Source organism: Balaenoptera borealis (assembly GCF_965194805.1).
Source record: "Balaenoptera borealis genome assembly, chromosome: 7".
NCBI classification, from domain to species: Eukaryota; Metazoa; Chordata; class Mammalia; order Artiodactyla; family Balaenopteridae; genus Balaenoptera; species Balaenoptera borealis.
This window is the reverse complement of record NC_138864.1, coordinates 66592391-66618070: the sequence shown is the minus strand read 5'-3', so window position 1 is coordinate 66618070 and position 25680 is coordinate 66592391. Positions and strand designations below refer to the sequence as shown.

Sequence of the window (25680 nt, the reverse complement as noted above, 5' to 3'; positions counted from 1 at the left end):
GTGTTTTGCATCATTTACTGCATATTTAGTATGAGAATATAAAGTATTTTCCTTTATGTATGTGTGTATGTTCGTGTTTTCATCTTCTGTTACTCATTATCTTTCACTGTTTTAGAAGAAAACTAACTAAAAGAAAAAAAAAAAAAAAAAACCTGATCTGCTACATTAACTTGCATTGATTCAGTGGTAGCTACAGCCAAGGCTAAGTGAATAGGTAATTACCCCATTGTGAGTCTTTCCAAAACAAATGCCTGCACACACAGAATAGGCTGATTGGCCCATAAGGCTGATGCTCTGGTTTTCAAAGATCTTAGCAATGCTGAGTTCTCTGATTCCTGACTCGATGTAGAAGATTTTTAGTGTTTAACTTGGATAAATATTATCATTTGGTTTTCTATTCTATATTATCCAATACCTTCTGTATTAAGGGAGTTTTAGTATTACAAAGAAAAGCTAGTGGTTGACTACCGAGGCAAAGCACAAGGTAAGATAGACATAGCTAGCATCTATTGAGCACCTACTGTATAGGCAAGTGATGCACTGTTTAAAGAAGTTAGCAATACAACAATACTCTGAAGTGAAAAATCAGTATCTGCATGTAGCAAGTGAGGTGCCAGAGACCAAAACATTTAAATAAATTGACCTTACATCATTCAGCCAGGACACTCATGCCATGTCATTTTTACTCCAACCCTCTTGCACTCACAAATACTAAATATTAGTATTCAAATAATTTAAACATTATAAGTAAAGGGCCATATACTATCTTTTAGTTCAGATCGGCATCTATCAAATACCATAATTTTGTCAGTCATTTTGTATCCTAGTTACACAAGAAGAAAGACACATTCCTTGCCTAGAGGTGGCTTAGACAGCAGTACAGAGAAAAATAAGTTAACAAATAATTATAGCAATACTCATACCATAGAAGTAAGGTGAATGACTATAAAGAGAAGCATCTAAGTGAATTTGTCTAGAGTCAGAAAATTATGCAGTGATCTCTAAAGTGAGACTGTTAGTGATGGAAAAGTGTCTGCCAGTTAGAAGAAGATATGAAGGGGGTTCCAGACACTTCCAAGCCATAGCACAGAGCATGAAATCACCTGATGCAGGCATAGAACAACTAGGAATTCAGTTCTTCTGTAACCCAACTGATGAGAACATGTGGTAAGATATTTTATTGAAAGGGCAGGCAGGGTTCCGAAAACTGGGGCTTATCCACAGTATTAAGGAGTTCAGACTGCAATCTGCAAGTTAAGAGAACTATTGAAAAATGTCATCATGATATTGATATATGAAGATTTTCATTTCAGAAACTTATCTCTAACCATGATATGGATGAGGGGAAGAGATATCACTAATGGAAGTGAGATCACTGGGGAGACTATAAAAGGTCAAGTCATTTTTGATTTTCTTTATGTGTCAACATCATTCGTTGTCCTCTGCATGGCATTTAACACTGTTGTCAAACAGCCTTTCTTTTCAAAAGAGTTCTTCTCCTTTGTGTTCCTATGATATTAGCTAAGGATCTTTTAAGATGCTAGTTGGAGAGGGAGAGTTGGGAGGTGAGTAAAAGAAGCTAGCACATATAGGATATTTTCAAGGGGCTTGAATAAAGAAGAAGAAAAGGTTCAGGGAAAGTTTACAAAGGTTGGGAGAGAGGATAGACATGTTCATACTCTGAGAACTCTTAAGAAAAGGAAATTGTGGAGAGAGAAGGAAAGCACCTCAAAGTAAACTAGGGAATGAGGATAGAAATCACAAAAAAGGTTACAAGTTATTTTGTAAATGATCAAATTTTAAAAATCATAGTCTATCTTCCATAATGACTTGGCCTAAATCCGTCATTTTGTTTTTCCAGATCCAGGGAGTGGGTACATGTTAAAATGAGACCGTGGAAAGAAGCCTGGTTCTCGTCTGAACACTGCCGAGAACCCTGGAATAACAGGTCTGTGTCTAGCTTTTTGTGAAGAATGAAAACAAAGTCTATAAGCAATGCTTATATAAAAGGAGAAAGGGCTACTTCAGTACTCAATGTTTGTGAAAAAAATACTTCGTAATCTCTGGCATACAAATCCTATGCATTCAAGTAGTACGCCAGAGAAATTAATAGCATACATGCCACATACCTACTTGCAGAATTTGTGAAGCTAATAGGGCATATTGTAAGCTTACTATTCAGTTGAAATATTTTGAATATTTTTTTTTTTTTATTGTTAACTGATGGGATCTAGGAGAGGTAACCTAGCAAAGTTTGGTGTAATTATAAATGTACGAGCTAGTATTTCTTGCAAAGATTTTGAGAGGGTCTTTCTTACAGATATTATCTTTTCAAGGTTTTAGAATAAACAATTTAGGAAAATATTTCTTAGCCTTCCTTTCCAAAGGAATTTCTAAAATCTATGTTTTATTACTTCTTTTGGTTGATGCTATCTATTTTTTTTGTTTTAAATGCGTATTGAATTGTTCCAATGTGTCAGGTACAAGCTAGGTGATTTGGATGCATCATTTACTTAATCCTCACATCAACATTATGTGAGGTATTATGCATGTAGGTCAAGTTATTGATTAGGATCTTGCAGTTAATAGATGATGTATCTTAGAAGATTACTTTGTTTTGATAATTCTTGCTTTATGAGTGACTTGTCTTTCTCAATATAGCGAGATTAGACTTAATAATTTCATTGTTTTACTTATTCAGTCAACATATTTTTACTGAGTGCCTACTATGTGCCAAGCAGCATGCTAAATTCTGGTATTTAGTGGTGAGATGTGCACATATGGTCACTCTGTGAAACAGCAATAATTATGCCACACTTACACTGACTCATGTGTAACATAAGCCAAATACAAATTCCAGGACTGATGTAGCAATTGTCATCACAGATATAGATGTGTTCATGAGGGTGAAAGAGTAAAGGTGCAGTGGACATTTTTGTCTTTAGGAATGAGAGTGTTCATTATACCTGTAGAATGGAATTCCCTGGGTTATTTATGAAAATATGTCCATTTATAGTAATTATCACTTTCCTCCCAAGGCACTTTTAGCAATAGGTGACACTCGGGAACTGAGCATGTTGGTAAAATTGGGGGCAGGGCTCAAATATATGTATACATTACTGAGCTCTCTGGAAATAGTAAATTCCAGAGAGCCAGCTGCTGGTTTTGTTTCTGACTACGTGCTTGCATCTGTTGTAAACAGTAGCATGTAGAAAGAAGAGGGGGCAAAAACTACAGGACAGCCATAAACCCACTGGAAATTTTATAGGACCATGTGTTGTGTGTGTGTGTGTGTGTGTGTGTGTGTGTGTGTGTGTGTGTTTGTATGGGAAGAGAAAATGTCATAAAGGAGTCTATTTAACTTCAAGAGTGAAAAGTAATTAAGTGCTTCTGTACAGCATATGAGAAGGCATTCTGAGTAAAAATCAGACGGCAGGGATGCATGTATGAATTCTACAACTTACTGGCAGTAGACTTCGAACTTCACTTCAATCATTTAAACATTCCTTAGGGACAACACAACCTACCCTCCAAATTAAGAGTATGAGGGAAGGGACTTCCCTGGTGGTCCAGTGGGTAAGACTCCATGCTCCCAATACAGGAGGCCCAGGTTCAATCCCTGGTCGGGAAACTAGATCCCGCATGCATGCTGCAAGTAAGAGTTTGCATGCCGCAACTAAAAGATCCCACATGCCGCAACGAAGATCCTGTGGGCCACAACTAAGATCCAGCACAGCCTAAATAAATAAATTTTTTTTTAAAGTTTATTAAAAAAAAAGGAGTATGAGGGAAACCTAAGTGAAACAAAATGTGAAATTTGTGTATTAGAGTTCTTTACATAGACCATAAAGAAGTTATACTAGAGACAGTGGTGGTTCCCAAATAGGCCATCTACTCCTCCACACTTGCCAACATTTTGCAGGTAAAGGTGATTAGCTCTAGTCATTTGGCTTTGGGTGGAAATGATATGTGTCATTCGGAGGCAGGAATGTGAAGAGACCGTTCATAACCATCCAGTTATCTATCTCCCTTTCATAGCTCCTGATGGATTTTTGTTTTGAGTATGAGATATGAGAGAAAAGGAATGATTATAAGGTGCATGCCCTGACAAATTACAAGAATGGATTTTCTAACAATTAAGATGAAGAACTGTGCTTGGCATAGATTTAGAGGCAGTTTTGGGGAATTAAAGTTTGAGATGGCAATTCATATCCGAGTGGAAATGTCATGAAGTCCATTGGATTTATCAGTATCATCTTGCAGAGAATTCTGGACAGGAGGTATAAACATGGGAGTTGGCATATAGTTAGTATCTAAGTCTATGAGACTGAGATTACCTAAGGATAAAATATAAATATAGAAGAGGAATAGGGACAGAGCCCTAGGTCACTCCAACGTTACGAGGTTGGATAGAAGAGGAAGAATTAACACAGGGGACTGAGAAAACAACTATAAAGATAAAAGAAATCCCAGAAATGTGTGATGTGCTAAAAGTCAAGCAAGAAAGTATGCCAAAAAAATAGGGAGTCACCAGCTCTGTCAAATGGTGCTGATTGATAGCTCAATGAAAATAAAGAGTAAGAAAATTGACCGTTAAGTTAGCAAGATGAGGTTCCCATTATGTATTGTGATATAGCAACCCATCCTAAAATTCAGGGCTTAAAACATGAATTTATTATTATGTCTTCTGGTTATGTGTTGACTTGTGTTGGTTGGGTGATTCCCACTTGGGGTCCCTCAAGCAGTTGCAATTAGATATCCGTGCAGCTCTAGTCATCTGAAAGCGCTAATGGTCTGATCCCTGATGGATCACTCACATGGCTAGTGGTTGATGCTGACAGCTTGATTCTCAGGTTGAGCTGTGTGGTAGGCAGGAAAGTAACCTCCCAAAGATGTACAAGTTCTAATCCCCATAACCTGGGAATTAACTATGATGTATGGCAAAGGAAAATCAAGGCAGCCAATGGAATTAAGGTTGCTAATCACCTGATCTTAAGATAGGGAAAATTTCCTTGATTATCCCACTGAAATCAATGTAATCACAAGGGTCCTTAAGTAATCACAAGGGTCCTTAAATACAGAAGAGGAAGGCAGAAGACTCAGTGTGAAGTGAAGCAATGTGTGGAAGACTCAACACTCATTACTGGCTTTGCAGGTTGAAGAAGGGGTCCACCAGGCAATGAATGCAAGTGACCTCTAGAAACTCACAAAGGCAAGAAAATGGATTCTCTCCTTGAGTCTCCAGAAGAAAATGTAGCCCTGCCAACACTTTGATTTCAGCTCAGGCTGATAACTTTCAGGCAGACCTGAAAGATAATTATTTTGTCTGAAGATTCTAAGTTTGTGGTAATTTATTACGACAGTAATAGGAAACTAATACTGGCTGCCAAGAGGAACACATATCTGTCACCTCCCCATCCAGCTTAGGTGCCTTTGATCATGAAGGCTGTTTCCACAGGCAGCATCCTAAGAAAAAGTTATCCAAGAGATTCAGGCAGAAGCTGCAAACCTTCTTACAATACAATCTCAGATGTCTCCAAATGTCACTTCTGCAACACACTGTTGATGAACTAGTTAACTAAGATGAACCCAGATTCAGGGGTAGTTGAGGTAGACTACACCTGTTACTGTGAGGGGAAGCATGCTTGTACAGGAAAAAAGGAATTGATGGCAGACATCTTGAAGAATACCTATCAGAGTGGATGAAAAATGAGAACAATATGATTGTTCTCATTGGGGGAATGAAAGCCTGTTAGGAGTGAGTTTAAGAGAGAATCAGAGGAGATAAATGGGACAAGTTTAGATTACTTTGAGAAAGCTTATGTAAAGAAGAGCAAAAATTAAGTCCACAATGGGAAGAGAAACAGCATCAAAGAAAAAAAATGGATTAGAGAAAAAAATCATGTTTCTATGCTGATTATAATAATTTGTTAGAGAGCCAAATTTTATTATAATTTTTCATTTATATGTATATGCATGTCACAATATTACAAAATTATTACCAGTACACACCATGTAAGAGTGCTCAAATATATTTGGAGGGAATCCAGTCATAGTTTTGGTTCCAAGGAAGCAGATCTTGAGACAAATGTTTTTGTGTTAATATTTAAGATATGTACTAGGGACTGACTTGTGTCCAGCCAGAGTTCATATGCTGAAGCTTTGACCCCCTTGTGACTATATTGGAAATAGGGTCTTTAAGGAGGTGACTAAAGTTAAGTGAAGTCATAAGGGTGGAGTCCTGATCTGATGGGACTGGTACCCTTATCAGAAGGGGAAGAGACACCAGAACTCTCTCTCCACCATGTAAGGACACAATGTGAAGGCAGCTGTTTGTAAGCCAGAAAGAAAGCTCTCACTAGAATCTGACCTTGCTGGCCCCTGATCTTTGACTTCCAGGTTCCAAAACTGAGAGAAAATGAATTTCTATTGCTTGGGTGACCCAGTCTATGTTATTTTATTATGGCAGACTAAGCTGACTAATACAGTATGCAAACCCAGAGATGCAGGAGTAAAGGAAAGGGAAAATGAGTTAGGGAGAGAGAGAAAAAAAAAAATAGGAAGAACCATTACTAACCTGGCCACTGAATATTTTAAGCATAACTGATTGACTGTATCTTTAAAAAATTTATGAAATATTTTTTTTAATTCCTACAGGTACACAGTAAAATAGAAAACTCAGAACTTAATATAATTCACTTAGACAATCTGGATAACTAAGGCAAATGCATAATTACATTTTATTTTTAACGTGTGTAATGCCCCAATCTATCTAATTTTTTGAGTATATGAAAATGGACCTTAAGACTGAACTTCTCCCAATGTATAAACTCCCTAATAAAAATAAATTATATTTATATTTAATGTATTACATTTTTCAAAGTAACAAAATGTGCCCCTCTTCCAGCCACCTCAGATCTTTTCTGCCTCCCCACGTGTATTTTTGGTTGTTTTTAAGATACTCCTTGAATGATGGCCTTCCCATAAATTTAAGTAGGTAAACAAATTTAAACAGCACCGTCAGCAATGATAAAAATAACTTATATGTACACATTTTCTTTCTTTCTTTAAATCCAAAATTTAGTAAGCATAAACATAACCTGTTCTGTTGAACACTCTTGCTACTCATGTTAATAGCAGTACTTATAACATTAAACATACTTGTAGCTGTCCTCTTTTCACATCTGTAGGGAAAAAAAATAAGAATGGATTATTCAAATGATTTAAATCCCTCTGAGACCTGGGTATTACAGCAATACCATAAATTGTGTTTTCCCTCCAAGGTTACTTGTGATGTTGGCCTTGATTTAAAACCCAAGATCCTGTGAGAAATGGCAATGATATTGAGTTCTGACAAATTGAACTGGTCTCAAGGTACTGAAGGATGACTAATAAATCTGCAACCTGATCCAGAAAATATTCTATACAAGATATTTTTTCTTCTTGAAACATACGTGTCACCTTTAAGTGTTAATACCACTAGCTGTTTGGTTTAGTTAAATTGTTTGTTTGGGAGTGATTTCATTCTTGTAATGATCAACACCCACCTGTCTATGACAATTGCTTTGGATAAAGATACAAAGGAGTATTATTTTGTTTTTTTTTTACATGCAGTGTAGCATTTTACGTCTAATGTCATTTATTTTAATTCTTGCGTCTCCTAGCAAGACTTGGCAAGGTACTGTTTAGTACTGTATTTTCTGTAGTTGGTCATGCCATGAAAGGGAATACCAGGTTTTCATAAGACCATTCCAGTAATATGACTTAAAATTTGTCATTTTACTACTGTACATCAAAATACATAAACACTTTTACTGATACGAGAAAGAATGAGGCAACATGTCTAAAACAAAATATACATTTTTAGAAATTTAATGAAGAGAGTCAAAGATGGAATTATGGTTTGAATATAAATCTCTTAACCCAGTATTTGACAAGGCTTTTTAGAGGTCTATTTTTAAATATTATTTTCTGTCAGGATATTTGCATGAATTATTTCTTCTCAAAAACATTCTAAACTCATCTCAGAAATTTTATCACTTTTATTTATTAATATATTGTTATATTTGTAGATATTGGAGATGTAAATAGCTTATTCACCAGGTCTGAAAAAGACCTTGATATCCAGCTCAGATGCCTTCCTTCTCACAAATGCTGCCCTGTTGCTTCATCCCACGTGAATCTCTCTTTTAGAGATTTCAGCCTTTAACTGCACAATTACACTTTTATTTTATTCAGTCCTAATTTCATTTTGCATCATATAAATCATTTTAAGAATAGACAGTATGTTCCATATATCATGTCTAATGTTTCTTTAACATCATGTTCTATATTCTTGGGGAAGTTTTTATTGACTACATTAATTTATCTTATTTGTTTACTTCTTCAAAATCATGTAGTGTTTGATATTAGTATGATCCTTTACATGTCCCATATTATTAATATTGTAAATTTATTTTTCAGATGTGCACATTTTATTCATACACTTCTTTTGAAAGTCAGATGAGGGTAGTAGGTACTAAGGCTTACATGTTGAATAGAAAGAACATGTGGCTCAAAGGCTATTGAGATGACTCTATTGAATAGGTTATATTTGCTATGTGTATGCTTTGATTAAAAATCATATTGTGATATAAATTATAACTATGCTACTGCTTCAAAACATTTTATCTTCTACTAAAATATATTTATATTAAGCTGTTGAATTCATACAATAAATTAGTCTCTCAAATTATAAAATTTTATGTCATGAATAATTATGATAAAATAAGAAAAAATAACCCACAACTGAATCAAAGATTTTAAAATAAATCATTTTAAATTTACAAGGAAAAAAGACAAAAATAACAAATATTTAACACTAGGTGATTGGTTAAATTGGGTGTGTAGCGTGTGCTTGTGATGGGAGTACTATGAAATTACTACAAACTAAGAAGAACATGCAATGAATTTGGAAGATTTTTATCCAAGAGCTATTAAACTAAAAAAGTGGATTTTTTAAAGTAAAAAAAGGAAGAAGTAGGGGGGTAACAGTTCTCTTTTGCCTAAAACAAAGGAGTGTCCCAGGATAGGGAACTACTAGTGCTAAAACCAGGAAAGTTCCAGGCAAACTAGAATGGGTGAATCACCTTATAAGAGATCTACTTTAAATCTATGTTTGTGAATGTGATTTACTCTCACATATGTACACACACAAACACACACAGTATTTTTATATAACCCATACATACCCTTAATATACATGTATTATATATACACACTTACTGAGAAAGATTTAAAAAATGGATGTCTGGAAGAAAATATGCCAGAATGTATGTATATATGTATGTGTGTGTATATGTCTGTGCATACATACATATACCCAAATGTAAAATCTCCATTGAAAGGTAGGTATATATGTCAACATTGCTGTGTAACAGCAATCTCGGAATCTCAAAGGTGTATAATAAGAGAAGACATTTATTTCAGGCTCAAAAAGAGTCCAGCTGGAACTTGGCTAGATCTGGCTTGGATTGTATGAGCATTTGTGCAGGTCTGTTTTGCATGTCTCTCGGTCTAGAAACTGGGCTGAAGGAGCAGAGCCTGCATGAGGTATGACCATGCCATGGTGGACATCAGGAATACAAGAAAGTAAACTTCTGAAAGTGTTTGCTCTGGACTGACAATTCTGCCCACATTCCAGAGGCGAAGGGAAATGCACGTCCAAGCCCAAACTCAGTGGGACAGGAGGTATACTCTACTCTAAGGAGAAATGGAGTAAAAATTTTCTGAGAAATAGTCTAATATGCCAGTGTGGGATTTTGAATAATGTTTATTTTTTCAATTATATCTTTTTCCAATTTTCTAAAGATGTATTACTTTAATACTCAGAAAAATACATAATTTAAAACTAACAAAAAAAATCTGAAGTCTCATTAAAAATTTCCTACTCAGCATAGTAAAGAGACAAATAGTACCTATTCTTCTCTGTACAGAAAAATGTCTTTCTATTATACTTTTATGCAAATAAAAGAGATGACTCTTTATATAACTTAAGGTGTGGAAAACTGAGAATAAAAATTAAATGGTCCTAGAAACAGCATCTTGATTTGGAAGGAAGCTGTAATAATTTATACAGAGATGGACAGATGTATGTCCCAAGGATGTGGCTGTTGGTTAGTTTTAAGGTTCCTTATTTAAGGTAAGAGACAGAGAGCAGCATGGGAAGATTTTCATTCATAGCAGAGGGGAAATCTTTATTTCTTTGTCTTACGATTCTCTGGAGAAAGTATCCAGACTAACTCTGATGATTTAAACCTCTTTAGTAGCAGCAAGTATCACTGGTTTAAAGATTCATCCCTGCTTAAAAAGATGGGTTATCCTAATCCATTCCCAAGCAACTCAGCCACTATAAAGAATAATATATTTGGGGGGAGGGGATCAGTCATAAAAGAATTCTTACGGCACCCAAAGTGCCACTTCTACCCACCCACTCATTTGTGACTGTTAGGCAGACAATAATAAAGAATTTGGCCCTGACAGAACATTTTAGCAATTAAACTTCTAATGTGTCAGGCTGCCAGCTGTAGGAATGGGCTTCTTGGCTTCCATTTTTTTAGTTACTTATAACAATTTGTTTGATTACCGAACCATAAAACAGACAAAACTAATTAAGAGATGGGATGCTAGGCCAGTAGTGCAGGTGCATATTTGTCATGACCACCACCTGTGGCGGTCTCTCCAGCTCACTTTAGCAAAGGCACTGGGGTTGCCACAGCAACAGAGAGTCTAAACAGGCTGCCTGTGTGCAAGACAGGAACCTCTGCATCCACCCAGCAGACCCCCTTCTGCCTGTTTTGTGAGGTAATGCATGGAATACATGCACGGTTTATCCTTCAGGAAATCCTAAAAGATGTTGTTCCTATTTACTTCCCGAGAATACGGAAAGAGAAATTAAAAGGATAAATATTATATACAGTGAGTCTACTTTGACATATTTTTACCTATAAAAATAAAAACGTTCAAGTTTGTTTTCTGGTACATGCATTCATTAATTCGTCAAAAAAAAAAAAAGGACCAACTACAAGTCACATATTAATTTCTGTGCAAGGAATGCATTTAAAAAACTTTTTTAAACCAACAAAAGCAAAATTAACATACAACAGTGTGCTGAGTAAATTTTATGTGCATTGGCCTGAGTCTAACTGAACCACTGTGAGATAGGTCAAAAAAAAGAAAAAAAAAAGCAGGTGTTAATATTAAAGTTACTGCATCAGTGAGGACACAAAAGCAGTTTTTAAATGAAAGAAAAGAGAAAATAAATTCAAGAGCTGGTTTTTGAAAAGATCTGTAAAATTGTTAAACTCTAGCAAGACTGATAAGGAAAAATAATAGAGATGAACCAAAATATCCATATCAATTATGAGAAGGGTAATTGATTTACAGATGTTAAAGTTATAATAATATTTTGATTTACTTCATGGCATAAACATGGCAATTTTAATGAAATAGCAAACTCCTTAAATGATACAAACTGATCAGTTTTACTCAAGAAGAATTAGAATGCTAAGATAGTCAATATTTATTGAGAAAGTTGAATTGGTATTTAAAACCTTTCACCAAACAAAAACAAACAAAAAAGCACCTCAGGCTCAAATGGCTTCATAGGTAACTTCTTCCAAACATTTTAAGAAGAAAAGATACCACCATCCATAAGTCCTTCCAAAAAATGGAAGGGAAAAAACAATTCCAAACTCATTGTATGAGGTCAGTAAAAACCTATGATCAAAGCCATCACATCTAGAGAAAAGTAAAGATCAATCCTTTATTGTGTATAGCATATTTTTTAATTGAATGTTAGATATCATGTGAACAGTAGATACTGAGATAATTTGTGTTTATTCCTGGAAATGAGCCTGGTTCTTCTTTTGTCAGAATGTTGGTTTAAAGCAGTGGTCCCCAACCTTTTTGGCACCAGGGACTGGTTTCATGCAAGACAATTTTTCCATGGACGGGGTCGGGGCGGGGCGGGGAATGGTTCAGGTGTTAATGCGAATGCGAGCGATGGGGGGGATGGTAGTGTGAACGATGGTTCAGGTGGTAATGCGAGCGATGGGGAGCGGCAGATGAAATTTCACTCACTAGCCAGCCGCTCACCTCCTGCTGTGCGGCCTGGTTCCTAATAGGCCGTGGACCGCTACCGGTTCGTGGCCCAGGGGCTGGGGACTCCTGGTTTAAAGCGTTGACTCATCTGGTCAGGAGTTGAGCTGAGCGTGGGTTTCATGGTTGCTATTGTTACCCTTAGTGCACAACAGAATTCAACTTGCTCGAATGATTCCTTGTGTTTAGAGTGGGAGCTAAGCGACCAGAGGGCCTTTTTCAGTGTTCCTGCTCCAACCTCAGTTTTCAGCCATCTTTGCCCAACTGTAACACAGACGGTCTCTCTTTAGAGGGGACTCTTGCTCCTTCTCCAGGGAAGAATATTATTGCTTGTTACTGCTTACTGGGCTGCTAGACAGACAACAGAAGCTGTTCTCTTTTGCCCTGGTCCAGTATCAGTCTTAGTTTGTCCCTGTACACCTGGGCTTTATGGCTTTCTCACCATTCCTACATCTCCTCCCCATGATAGCAAATCTCTATATTTTACCTGTAGTGGGTCTCTTGTGGGAGAGCTTTTCCTTCTACAGTGCTGAGACTCTAATGCTATTGACATAGGATGCCGTGTAGAACTCCTCCTGCCATTTCCCCAGGGGAACAGGTTTGTTTCTACTCCCCTTCCCACAGCAATAATGGGGATCTACCTGTGCCTTGAGAGTGACAGAACTTGCTGTCCTTCCACAAACATTTTAAGGTTTTAATTTTGTATGAGAGCAGAGTCCAGGGAGGACCCTTCATGGCTTTCCTGTTGTGATAGATGATTCCTTCCTGTGTGCCTGTACCACCCATGGGAGGCTTTCCCCAGTCTCCTGGACTTGCACAAGCTTTCTTGTGAGCATTCAGTGGAGGTCCATGGAAAACAGCCACCAAGTGAGTGAAAATTTCCTTGTGCCTGAGGTACCCAAGGATTCTAGGCTGTTGAGCTAGCCCGCAAGCATCTTGTAACAATGTGATAAAATTCTAATGTCCTCTTAACTGCTGGAGCTACACTTTCTTCCCATGTATTCTGTCTCTCCTGCTCAGACTTCTCTGGCCTGGGAATTTAAACTCAGCTCTTCCGTGGAATAAAAACATAATAATTTTGTATTTTATATAGTTTATTTTTCTGTTATTAGAATAGGAGTGATGCGCTCTTCCAGCTTTATATATCGTAGTTGAGAGTGGAACCCCATCGTATTAGTCATGTATCCTTTATTTCTCTAAACATATGAAACAAACATTTTTAATTCTAGTATATGCCATCTTTTTGGGTCTTTTTCTACAGGTAGTTCCCACCACCACCGCCCCCCCACCCAGGATAATTTTTATTCACGGTGGTTTCATTTCTTTAGCACTTTTTTTTTAAATTGTAAACTTAAGTTATTTGGAACTTAGTCTATGAGACTATTTAAATGTTCGTGTTTTGTGTTTCAGTTGCATTCCTTCTAATATAATTTGCATTACTTCTAACAGGTAACTTTTTTATTAATAAGTTATTGTTTAAGGAAATATGAATTAATTCTTTTTCTTATTAACAAATCACAACCTAAAATTCAGCCAGGATTAATATCTGAACTGTGACTTGAATTTTTTTCTTGATGTGAGAAAAAAGAACATCCAAACCTGAACCAAATTGTCATCTTGTGCTTTAGCTTATATCTTCAAATATCAAGCTTGAGGACATTAAAAAAAAAAAAATCATAGGAATGCTGTGTTTAGTGAGTCTCCTTGAGCAAGATATAAAAATATTCCATAAACTTAAGTTGTTCTATAGCAAAAATGATTGACAATTAACTTAGATACCCAGACCTAAAAACAAGACATTTAAGAAACTCTGATAAGATTAGTGAATATAGCCAAGGGGGAAACCATTAAATGACAGAATGTTACCTTTGAATGATTCATTTGTTAGTATGGTGGTGGATATCTGTCAAGTAAGACTGTCCATTATTCCTCAGAGTTTTTCTTTTTCTTTTCCCAAACTCTCAATTTATAACTAATGAAGAACTCTGTATTTCCCTTAGTCATGCATTGGCTGAAATTAGGTGTGACTACTTTTTGTGGGGGGGGGGGGGTTGATAATGGCACTTTTATTTTATTTTATTTATTTATTTATTTTAACATCTTTATTGGAGTATAATCGCCTTACAATGTTGTGTTAACCTCTGCTGTACAACAAAGTGAATCAGCTATATGCATACATATATCGCCATATCTCCTCCCTCTTGCGCCTCCCTCCCACCCTCCCTATCCCACACCTCTAGGAGGTCACAAAGCACCGAGCTGATCTCCCTGTGCTATGCAGCTGCTTCCCACTAGCTATCTGTTTTACATTTGGTAGTGTATATATGTCAATGCTACTCTCTCACTTTGTCCCACCTTCCCCTTCCCCCTTCCTGTGTCCTCAAGTCCATTCTTTACGTCTGCATCTTTATTCCTGTCCTGCCCCTAGGTTCATCAGAACCAGTTTCTTTTTGTTTTTTTTGTTTTTTTAGATTCCATATATATGTGTTAGCATACGGTATTTGTTTTTCTCTTTCTGACTTAAGTTCACTCTGTATGACAGACTCTAGGTCCATCCACCTCACTACAGATAACTCAGTTTTGTTTCTTTTTATGCTACCATATGACCCAGCAATCCCACTACTGGGCATATACCCTGAGAAAATCATAATTCAAAAAGATACATGTACCACAATGTTCATTGCAGCTCTATTTACAATAGCCAGGACATGGAAGCAACCTGAGTGTCCATCGACAGATGAATGGATAAAGAAGATGTGGCACATATATACAATGGAATATTACTTGGCCATAAAAAGAAACGAAATTGAGTTATTTGTAGTGAGGTGGGTGGACCTAGAGTCTGTCATACAGAGTGAAGTAAGTCAGAAAGAGAAAAACAAATACCGTATGCTAACACATATATATGGAATCTAAAAAAACAAAAAGAATGGTTCTGATGAACCTAGGGGCAGGACAGGAATAAAGACACAGATATAGAGAATGGACTTGAGGACACAGGGAGGGGGAAGTGTAAACTGGGACAAAGTGAGAGAGTAGCATTGACATATATACTCTACCAAAGGTTTGACTACTTTTAATGCATAGATATATACAGATGCATTTGGTTCTTAGTCTCTGACTTTTGCAATTTTATTTAGATGCTGGACTGTTCTAGTAATTATTTTAAACTAGAAAAAAAAAACCCTTCTGCTTTCTTGTTAATGATGTTCTTAGTAAACTGAGAAATGAACTAGTATTATGAGTGTTTATATGGCTATTTCACATCTCTTTTACTGCAATGCTTGGTTTATTTTTAGATGAATACTACCATTTGGAATAACTTCAAAACATAATTAAGAACTGTGATAATGCTTGATCTGGTGTTCTAAACTATTCCTGTCTCCTTTTCTGAGTTAGAATATAGTAATGCAAGAATAGAATGTATATATACTGAATGACAGCAGTTGAAAATAAGCACAAAACAGACAAAGAAAAATAACTGACCTCTATCCAGTGAAAATAACTTGAATTAAAATGCCAAATAATTGTGCAATAACAAGACTTGGAAATATGATTATGCAGACTGGCCTATGCCCTTAATGTTACAGAATTTTGAATGAGCAACGCGATAGACAAACTCTGTATTTAAAAATATGACAGGGGATTTAATGTCATCATCAGGCAAACAAAAACACTGGTTAATGTAATATCTAATGGAGGAGGTTTTCTTTAAAAATGACTCAGATTTTTAAAAAGCCCCTGAAAGGCAGAAGTAAGAAAGGCAAGTTAAGGTTCTGGTATTAATGGATAGCATGGTGTCATCTTCTTAAAGTAACTTACCCGACATAATTCAGATATATTCCTGTATACTTCATATTTTTAATATTCTCTTTGTCAGCTCTTTAGACCAAAGGAATTAAATCAGAAACACTAAACCAGTAGCAGTGTTTGGGCAGTCTCGGTACTCTCTTGTACCTGGATGTAGCCCATAAACCATTTGTCAGATCACATTTCTTGATTTGGGATTTGGGAAATACAATCATCATAACCACATAAGTTATTTGCCTTTTCTATTTTTAAATAATACAATAAGAAGCAGTTAACACCAAATAATTTTGACACCATTTTAATAATACAAAAAATCTTTTGAGGTCACAATGTCATTCTGAGGAAAACAGCTATTACAGTGTATATGTGCAATAGGACTGGCCAGTCGATGAAGAATTATAATTGACAGAATATAAAGTAAACAAGATGAAACTTTTTTTAGTGTTTTTAGCTATTATCTGATAGACTTAATGGTTAGAGAATTAAACAGAGCACCTCAAAAACTCATTCATGTTTATTCAGGAAATCAAAATTTGTTTTTTCAGCACAAACCAATAAAAGAGGATTAGCAGTTTTAGAAGAGAGAAGAAGCAATTTATGGAAATTATGCCAATGGATTCAATGTATTTATTGAACTTAGTGGAGTGAGAGCAAAAAGTAATTTTGTTTGTTCTCACATTTGTTCTCTTTGAACACATTCTGAGGTCTTGTCCTTTCCTACGCCTGAATAAAATCTTGGTCAGATCCCATAGCATTCTCTATGATTCACAGGTATTGAAGAGTACTCTAATTTTCTAAGGTATCAAAAAGTCCAGTCTAATCTAAGATATACTTATCCATGTCATTCAAAACTTCTCCACTCTCTTCACCCCTCTTTCCTCCCAACCCTACAGCATCCACGGTCAGAATCCACCTGGGGCCTGAAGCTCACAGCGGGGAAGGGGAGGAGGAGGTCACTTCTCTCCTTTTTCCCAGCCACATGCATCCTTCACCTGACGCTACTGCAATTCTCCACTCTGGGATTGTGTCTGAGGAGAAGGGCAGGGGAGAGTCAGATGAGAAAAATCAAGCCTTACAAGGTTCATGCAGCTGTAAACCAGTGTTGGTATCCTCTTTGATAGATTTCCAAACACTGTTTTTTTTCATTCACAAAGTGTTCTTCCACCTCTCCCCCTTTTTTTTCTCCCTCTTTCATTTTTCCTTTTTTTAGAGACCCTTATATAATAGAATATTTCATCTCAGGTCCCTAGTTTCAGTTGAAGCCTCATCCAGGTGATGGTTTAGCACTACCCTGTCAGCTCCTTATACCTAGGGATATACTTTCATTTAAGGCTATTTTATTCAGATGATACTCCACTATCCCTCAATATATTATTTTGTAAATTAGAAAGAAGGGTCTCTTGAGTGATTATAAGAGCTTCCAGAAATGTCATTGGGCAAGACTGTGGGTGAGTCCTGGGAAATACAACCCTCACCACAGTTAGTTGTGGGGTGTAAGTGAAGTCCTGGCCAACTGGCAGGTATATGATTGGAGGAATGAGCTGCTCCATGTTTTCTGCTTTGACTTTCAGCATGGCCTGCGTCCAACTCTCAGGATGATCAAAGCAGAACACTTCTGTGGGGTTAAATATGTGTCTTCAGCTGATCCAAGCCCAGGGCATGGAGGGGAGAGCGGGAGCTTCGTCAGCACAAGCTCCAGACATCCAAGTTCAGGGAAGAACCTGGGCCAGACTCATGGCAAGTGAAATAGACACTAGACAGGTAGAAGACACAGAGCAAGTGGTGTAAGCTGAAGGCCAGCAAAGCTGAGGTATCCCGCACAGCTGCAGACCCGGCTTTCAGCTTCTTTAACATGTCAAGCTTAGTACCACCAAAGACCATTGTCCTTGCTGTTCTCTCTGCCATGGAATGTTCTCTCTTCCCTGGATGGTTCCTGGGGCTGGCTTGTGTGCATCCTTTAAATTGCACGTCAGATGTCACTTCCTGTAAGACAACTATCTAAAGTAGCCCCCCCCCCCTGCACTTCTGTCACATCATCCTGTTTATTTCCTCTATAGCAGTTATAACGCCAGAAATTGTCTTATTTGTTTGGTGTTCTCTCCTTCTCTATTAGAATGCAGAGGCGTGAGGACAAAGACTTTGTTTCATGTACTGCTGTGTGAACAGTGCCTGGCATATAGTTGGTGCCCAATAAGTATTGATTGAGTGACTGATCGATTGGTTGAAATGCTTGGGGGCAATTAAACAAAATAAATAATTAAATAGCCACTATCTTGATTTTCCTGAGGCTTAAAAAATAAAAGTACAAGTTTTCTAGGCTGACAGGACCCTGCTGCCATAATGGGCACAGGCTGGATTTTAACCCTACCTTGAACCTCTATGCAGGGCACCAACTGTAGCACCAAAAACCATGACCCTTATTCTGCCTATATACAAGGGTGTTTTGGACCCCCTTTTGAGTCCAAATCTGAATCACAGGCAACTTGTACCTTTGTCCAAATGTGCTCTGAAAGAGAAACTTCCTCACTGTGCTTTATCTTTTTGTTCTCAGGCAGATCACTCAAGCCAGCCTCTCCCAGGCCTCAAGATTTTTAAAACAAGTCAGATAACATTCCTTTTATTCTCCCAACTCAAGAAGATGAATGCCAATCTCTCCAAGGGGGCTTTTGGGTGTCTGTCTCACTTATGACATGGCTTAAAGTGAGAGAGAAACACACTACCCACCTAATGTCTAAGGATCAATCAGGAAGGAGAAGAGCAGTAGAATGCTGAATACTCTCTTTTAAGAAATTCTTACTCCTAGCCGCTTCAACCTCCTCTTATATTGAGACCAGAAGAGCTGAGGTTGGTGAAGTAGGGTTGCTAGTTTCAAAGCATCATGACAGGTCCTGCTTAAAACTGGCTCCCACTCTTCATGGCTTTGGCTGAGGCTGCTATAAAACGAGAAATTACCTAAACTTGATTCCTAATTGAACCCCATCCTATTCTTAAGGTGTTTGTGATATACAGAGATTGCTGCCTTACTAAAAGTATTTGAGAGAGGACAGAAATGGGACAGCGTTGGCCAGGAAAAAGACAACCCAATAAACGTTAATCAGCCAATAGGCCATATGTACAGAGGTCAGCCAACGCCAAGTAAAAGCAAGTGAGAAGGATTATGGTCTGGAAGGTAGATAGAATGATTTGTACCAGTAAATAGTGTTAGGGCGTCAGATTTATGTCCACTGAGTTGAGGATAGAATGCTCTCTCTAAGTCTTATAATGCTCTGTTTACTGTATATACAAAAGAGTATTGTTCATAACCAAAAATGAAATCATAGAGTAAGGACTTTCATGTTAGGATCATCTCAAGTAACAAACTTAAAATTAAATACATTTTGGAGACTAAATATTAAAATCACAAAAATTGTTTTACTGCTCTTGGTATTTTAGCATTCTAAAGGCATGATGTATCATTTTCCCGCCAATCAAGAGCCACTTATTGAATGCCAACTCTAGACATCATGCAAAACTAGGCACTGGAGGAAAACTGTGCTAGTTTGGCCAAGGTCACATAACAGAGAGGGGAAACTTCACTGAAACATACATTATGTGCTGAAATCACAAAAAGAAAAATATTTGAAATCTTTATTAGCATCACTGAATTTAATATGCCTGAATGAGGAAATCATCTTGAAAATCAAAGGTAAGGTATATTTTCCTGTTTTCCTAATAATTTTATAGAGTTTTAACATGCAGAGTTCCAACTAAATGTGCATTAAGTGTCATACTTTAATTAAATATTTCAATATGCATTCACAAAAGCATATGTTTGAAGATGCCAGTACATATGAAAGCTCATTCAGTAGAAACTAATGGTGTCCAGCAGAGAATAAAGTAACTAATTGAATTTTGTAATGTAGCCAGTAACATGATTTTCAGAGTATGGGGTATTTGCAAATAAAATGCCTTATTATCTATAATGTCGAGAGAGATCAGTTCAAAGAGGACTTAAATCTTCTTTCATCAAAGTGCTTTCATTATAACTGTTAATGGAGAATAGATATGCTCTAATGCTTTTGATGTAAACATTTTGAGTGACATTTTTCTTCTAGCTTTCTCTTTGTACGTAGCATGTAAGTTATTATCAAATTACAGTGATCATAGTGAGAAAGGAGAATATCTTGCATTATTGGTAAATTTGTAGATACTTCATGATATTGGAGGAATCTGGAGACCAAAACTCTATCCAGATTCTATATGCCTCATATAACATTAGGCAAGTCTCTTATCTTACCCGTAACAGTTTTACTTTTTATTTAACGAAAGTATCTATATCTGCATTACACTATCCGAAAAACAAACAATCAAGCAAAAACAAAACTAAACAAAACAAAGAAATCAGTTAGTACCTACTGCCTTAAATGTAGATCTTTGTGAGGATAAATTAATAGATCTTTGTGAGGATAAATTATGTAAATATATAAATTATTTATATACATATACATACATATATATATATATATATAAATGGCTATAGAAATTAATCAGCTCCATGTCAAGAGTCTGAGATGTTTATCCTACTTGCACGCTAACAAGTTAGCCTGCCTCAGTTTCATAGATGCTGTCAGAAGACACAGGATTCATGGATTGAAAACAAAGGATAGTTTATTACTCCCAGAAGTAGCATGATCCAGAGTAGAAGCATTTTTTTAAACAACTCCAGCTTTCTGTGCTCCAATTCCTACTGGGAATCCTATAATCGTTACTTAATATTTGGCCTTCCAGTTCATTACAAAGATACAGTCATCTACTTAGGAGGCTACATCATGCTTTATTTAATAGAAGGTTAGCTTGATTCATAACTTTTAAATATTTAGTCATACGGTATTGGTGCCTTTATTTGTACTCTTGCCCTGGGTGCCTCAAATATTAGGGGAGGTTCTGCCCAAGGAATTTCAAATCTATAGTTGAACACATCTATAAACAGCCAACAACAATACAAGGAAGAAGGAAATAATTCCCATAGTAGATCAATGAATCAATCAATCAACTGAAATGCTTTGGAAGCAAGAGGATAGTTCAGTTATATTACATATACACACATATATATATACTCTTTATAGGTCATATACTTACATCTCTCTCTACATATATACATAGAATACATTTATATACACTATAGATCAATCTACAATATATATTAAATTAGACACAATGTTATTGAAAGTGGGGTCTGGCTGCTCACCACTCTAAAGCCAATACTCTAAGAGGCAAGGTTGGTGGAAAGGAAAATTTGCTTTATTCTGGAGGCTGGTAACCTGGGGGCAGGGGAGGAACTTGGGCCAAAGGTCGACTCCTCCCCCACCCTCCGACAATAAGGGGGCAAGAGCTTTTAAAGGGGAGTTTCAGGGGTGTATAGATGGAAGGAGGGGGCTATATGCAGAAACAGCACAGTCAGCTCTGACAGTCATCTTGCCATTGGTCATGAGGTAGTTTGATCTGTGTCATCTTGATTGTTTTAAGTACAGTTAGTCTTTAGTTCCAGGGTCAGTTCTTTTCCATTTCTTTGAGGCCACTTCTCAGAATTGTGGCAGCTTATGTCATGGCTACAGTCTGGTCATCACGAAGTTAACTTCTTCCACCTGGTAGGGGTTTCAGCATCCACAAAACAGCTCAAAGGATATGGCTCAGAATATTATCTATAGCCCTTGAGGAGGAACTAAAAGTCCTTGACTTTGTTTAATGACTAAACTATTATTATTCTGTCCTGTTTGACTGTTTTCCTTTGCTTCTGCATTTTCTTACCTCTCTGGTTAAATTTATTCTTTTACTAAAGTTTTTCTACAGACAAAAGGCAAGCAGAGGACATGGTGTGGGAAGGACCACAGGGTCCTGTTACGTTTCAACGACACATACAAATCTTTCATTAAAAGTTTATAAAAGGGATCACAATATTTCTAAAGGGTATAAGATAAAGAAACTTTTAGCTCCTTTGGTGATATACTGTTCCTTTCATGATTATTACATTCCTGATATTGAGCTAGAATAGAGTACTCTCAGGAGGTCATAAAATCAGAAGAAAGTTAAAAGTCTTGTTGCCACTACTGAATGGAAATCAATCAGGTATATTGATAATGCATCTGAAATTATATTTAATTGATATAACATCTGATATAATTTAAACACAAATATACCCAATGATATTTATATAAAAGTGAGGAATTCATTTCTGTGTGTTTATGTATATACACCCCTATATACAAGTTTGAGTGCTTATTACTGTGTATTTTATAAATTATTTATATTCATTTTTTTCATTATTGCAAATACTGTATGAGAGGCATACTATATTTACTCCCATTTTATGGAAGAGGAAACTCAGATACAAAAGATTATATAGACTTACATGATCACGTAACTAGGAAGTAGCAGAGAAGGAGACAACTCCAGGTAACTAAGCTTATGTTGAATTGCTTCCTAACCACTATGTGTCTTGTTTTATGCCTGCCATGCATATTCTACATTATATGCTATATGTTATGTTTCCTTTTCTAGAAGAGATACCAGAAGGATGATATTTTGCTCTTTACTGTATATTCATTATACTCTATCAACAAACATTTTTAAATGGCTGTTGTATGCCAGTCTCTATGCTTAATCATGAGACATTTATAACCTAACAGGGAGTTATCTATGCAAATATCATAATGCAATGGAATGAGGTGAATGCTATAATAGGAACTGAATAACATGCAGTGGCAAAAAAAATTGCATTCATTAGTCAGGATGGGCTAAATTATACTTCAGTAATAAATAAACTCAGTCTCTGTGGCTTTAGCACAACAAAGTGTTGTTTTCACTAACATCAATGTCCAATCCCAGTTGGCAATAAGACATCTACTCGGTTTGTTACTAAAGGTCCCAAAATATTTACACAATTATTGTGGCAAGAGAAAGAAAGCTCTCATAATTTGTGTACAAAAATAACACACCACTTACATTTGCATTTCATTGGCCAAAGTAAGGATTATAAAGGGACATAAACAATGGATAAAGAACCATAATAAGGGTTAATAGCCCAAATAACTATCACATGGATATAAAAGAAGAAGAAATTGACTCTGTCTGCCTTTGAGGTCAGGGGCACACTAATAATCAACTAAAAAAAAAATTGAAAATTAAGTTAAGTAGACTACATATCTATCTTACTTATATATACTTTCCCTCTGTAGTTTTTAGGTATTCATTGGAAGAGAATGCATTTCTGTCTAGTCATTTTCTGTGATATACCAACATATATATACATATATGTATATCTATGTATGTGTGTTCATATGTCTGCCATGCACGTATATATAGTTTATTTCAAGAAGATATTTAATATTCCCTGTTAAATTAGATTTATGACAAAATATAATTTGCTCTAAAAAAGACATGTAGTTAGTGAAGTAACAAGGCAGAGACTGAATGATATTTGTTAAGGCTAAGACAGAATACAATTTGAAAAAAAAAAAATTTATCTTACTCTATGATAAACAAGTGCTTGATTTATGTCCTATCCAACCACACTTGAAATCACATGCTTTGTTGTTTTTATAAGGTGAGGATTGGGAGGGATTAAATAAAAGCATATACTGGTTCCTGAATGCCATGGTTTAAGTTAACCATGAAATGGATTGGATGTAAAAAACTATTGTTTATGGAGGCAAGGAAATGAGGAAGTAAATTTATGACATTGTACATATATTGTACATTCAATTGCAAAATATGTATATAGGTGTAATATTATTAAGAAATAGCTGTGTTGAACTATTTTTTATTGTTGTTGTTTGAAGTAACAGAAACCAAAAACTCGAACAATGCAAATTAGGTTAAGCTACACAGACACTTCAAATGATGTTATTTTCTTTTTCTCTCTCTCTTTCAATCTCCATCATCACAGGTTCCGTCATTCTTTTTGTTGGCTTTACGTGTTCCTTATTTTGGGGTAATGAGGGCACCGAGAAATCTAAGCTTACCTGCACCTCAGACTCAATGACCCCAGAAGAAAACATGACTCTTTCTCACCCAACGTCCATGTTAATCCAAGGGCCTTGCAGGGCTTTTGTGTCCACACCTGTGGCTAGAGAATCAGCATCCCCATAAACACACGTAATTGGAGAGTGTTTTTTCTCTTATAAAGGGAGGTCTTCTTATCAGAAAAAATGGAAAATAAAGTTGGGCAAACACTAAAAGAAAACAAACAGCAGCAGCAATAGCAAAAACACAAAAAACTTAGCCTCTACAAAAGTTTCCCTCTATGCACTTTATTAAGATCTGAAAAAAATTACCAAAAAATATATATAATACATACAAATAAATACATTACATACATATATACATACATACATGCATACATACATACATGCATATATAAGTCAAAAGGTAAAGACATAAAGGGAAATTACATGTATTTGTATTTACATTTTTTTTTTTCATAGACTGTTCATTCTACAAATGGTTCAAAAATAAGCACTAGTAACCTAAATGCCACAGAGGCAGGAACAAATAAGTCTCTGAGATTCTGAAAAGAGAGTCAGGAAAGATTAAGCAGTTGTAGTATCAATTGGACCACAAAAATTCTCATAGAATATCAGAAGACTGGTGCAAATGAAATGGTAAATGGATCAAGTCTGCTATTCAAACTTGTATATTTATGTTTTTTAAAATATAGTTTTAAACAATATTATGTTCTCTGATCTTGTCCCCCTGAAAATGGTTGCTATATATTCCTTTTAGCATAAGAATTCAAAAATGACTGTATTAAAAGTTTAACTATCAGTCAAGTTACATAAAATAATGGAATGTGCTTGAAAGTTTCATACTGAATACTTATATTTATCGCTTATCTTCACATTGTATACAGCACAGCACATTTAGAAGCACTTACAGGAGAACTGGAAAATTAAAAGTTTAACTTTTCTTGTCAGAAACAAGGCTATTTAGTTATTGCTCACATTTTATATTTTCATGTGACAAAGGACAGAGTTGGAGAGTTTTTAATGGAAATTAAACTAATTGCAAAATAGACATGAAATGTGTAAAGCTTGGAATAATTTCCCTAAATGGAAACAACTTTTTAGCATCCACTCAAATCAAGAACTGTAGTGTTAGCTACGTTAAATTTATCTTATAGTCTAGTTTTCAAGAAAATGTGTGCTTAGGAATGTATTTCATAATAATATAGCTTCTAACCTGAAATGACATTGAAAGACAAAATTTTTAATATTAGATCTTAGACCATGTCCAACTTTTGCAGAGCTTACCTAGTATAAAAAAACAATATATTTTGATTGAATTTGTTTTACAGTCAGCTTATCTACCCTACTTTTATTAACAAATGTTGTCAATTTTCAAATTTTTCCTACTTATTATATCTAACAAAATCGTAACACATGAGCTGTCACATCAAATCTCGTTCTACACATAGAAAAATAGACTGTGAGCAACTCCTTTGTCTATGCTATATAGTTACCAGATCAGTTAATCTTACCTTTCCAAATTGGAATTATATTTGAAATACAATCTCAATAAGCCATTGCCATCAACTTCTTCAACTTTCAAATTCTCTTCTGAAAGAATAACTAGTATCTTCCCTCTTCCTTTTGATTTAATGCACAACTATAGCTTCGTTAACCAGTTTCAAAAACTGAAGATTAATGGGTATTTATTCAATTAAAGGATATAAATATTTATTTTGAATGCAGATTT

General features: G+C 35.9%; 1 protein-coding gene across 1 annotated transcript in view; it reads left to right on the top strand.

The window, feature by feature from the left end:
- The first annotated feature begins 6842 nt into the window (after positions 1-6842).
- Positions 6843-25680, top strand: part of LOC309631698 (uncharacterized protein) — a 110117-nt gene continuing 91279 nt past the window's right edge. The window contains exon 1 of the mRNA XM_082398541.1: positions 6843-11933. The gene's annotated coding sequence lies outside the window, so the exon portion shown is untranslated. The remainder of the gene's footprint in view (positions 11934-25680) is intronic.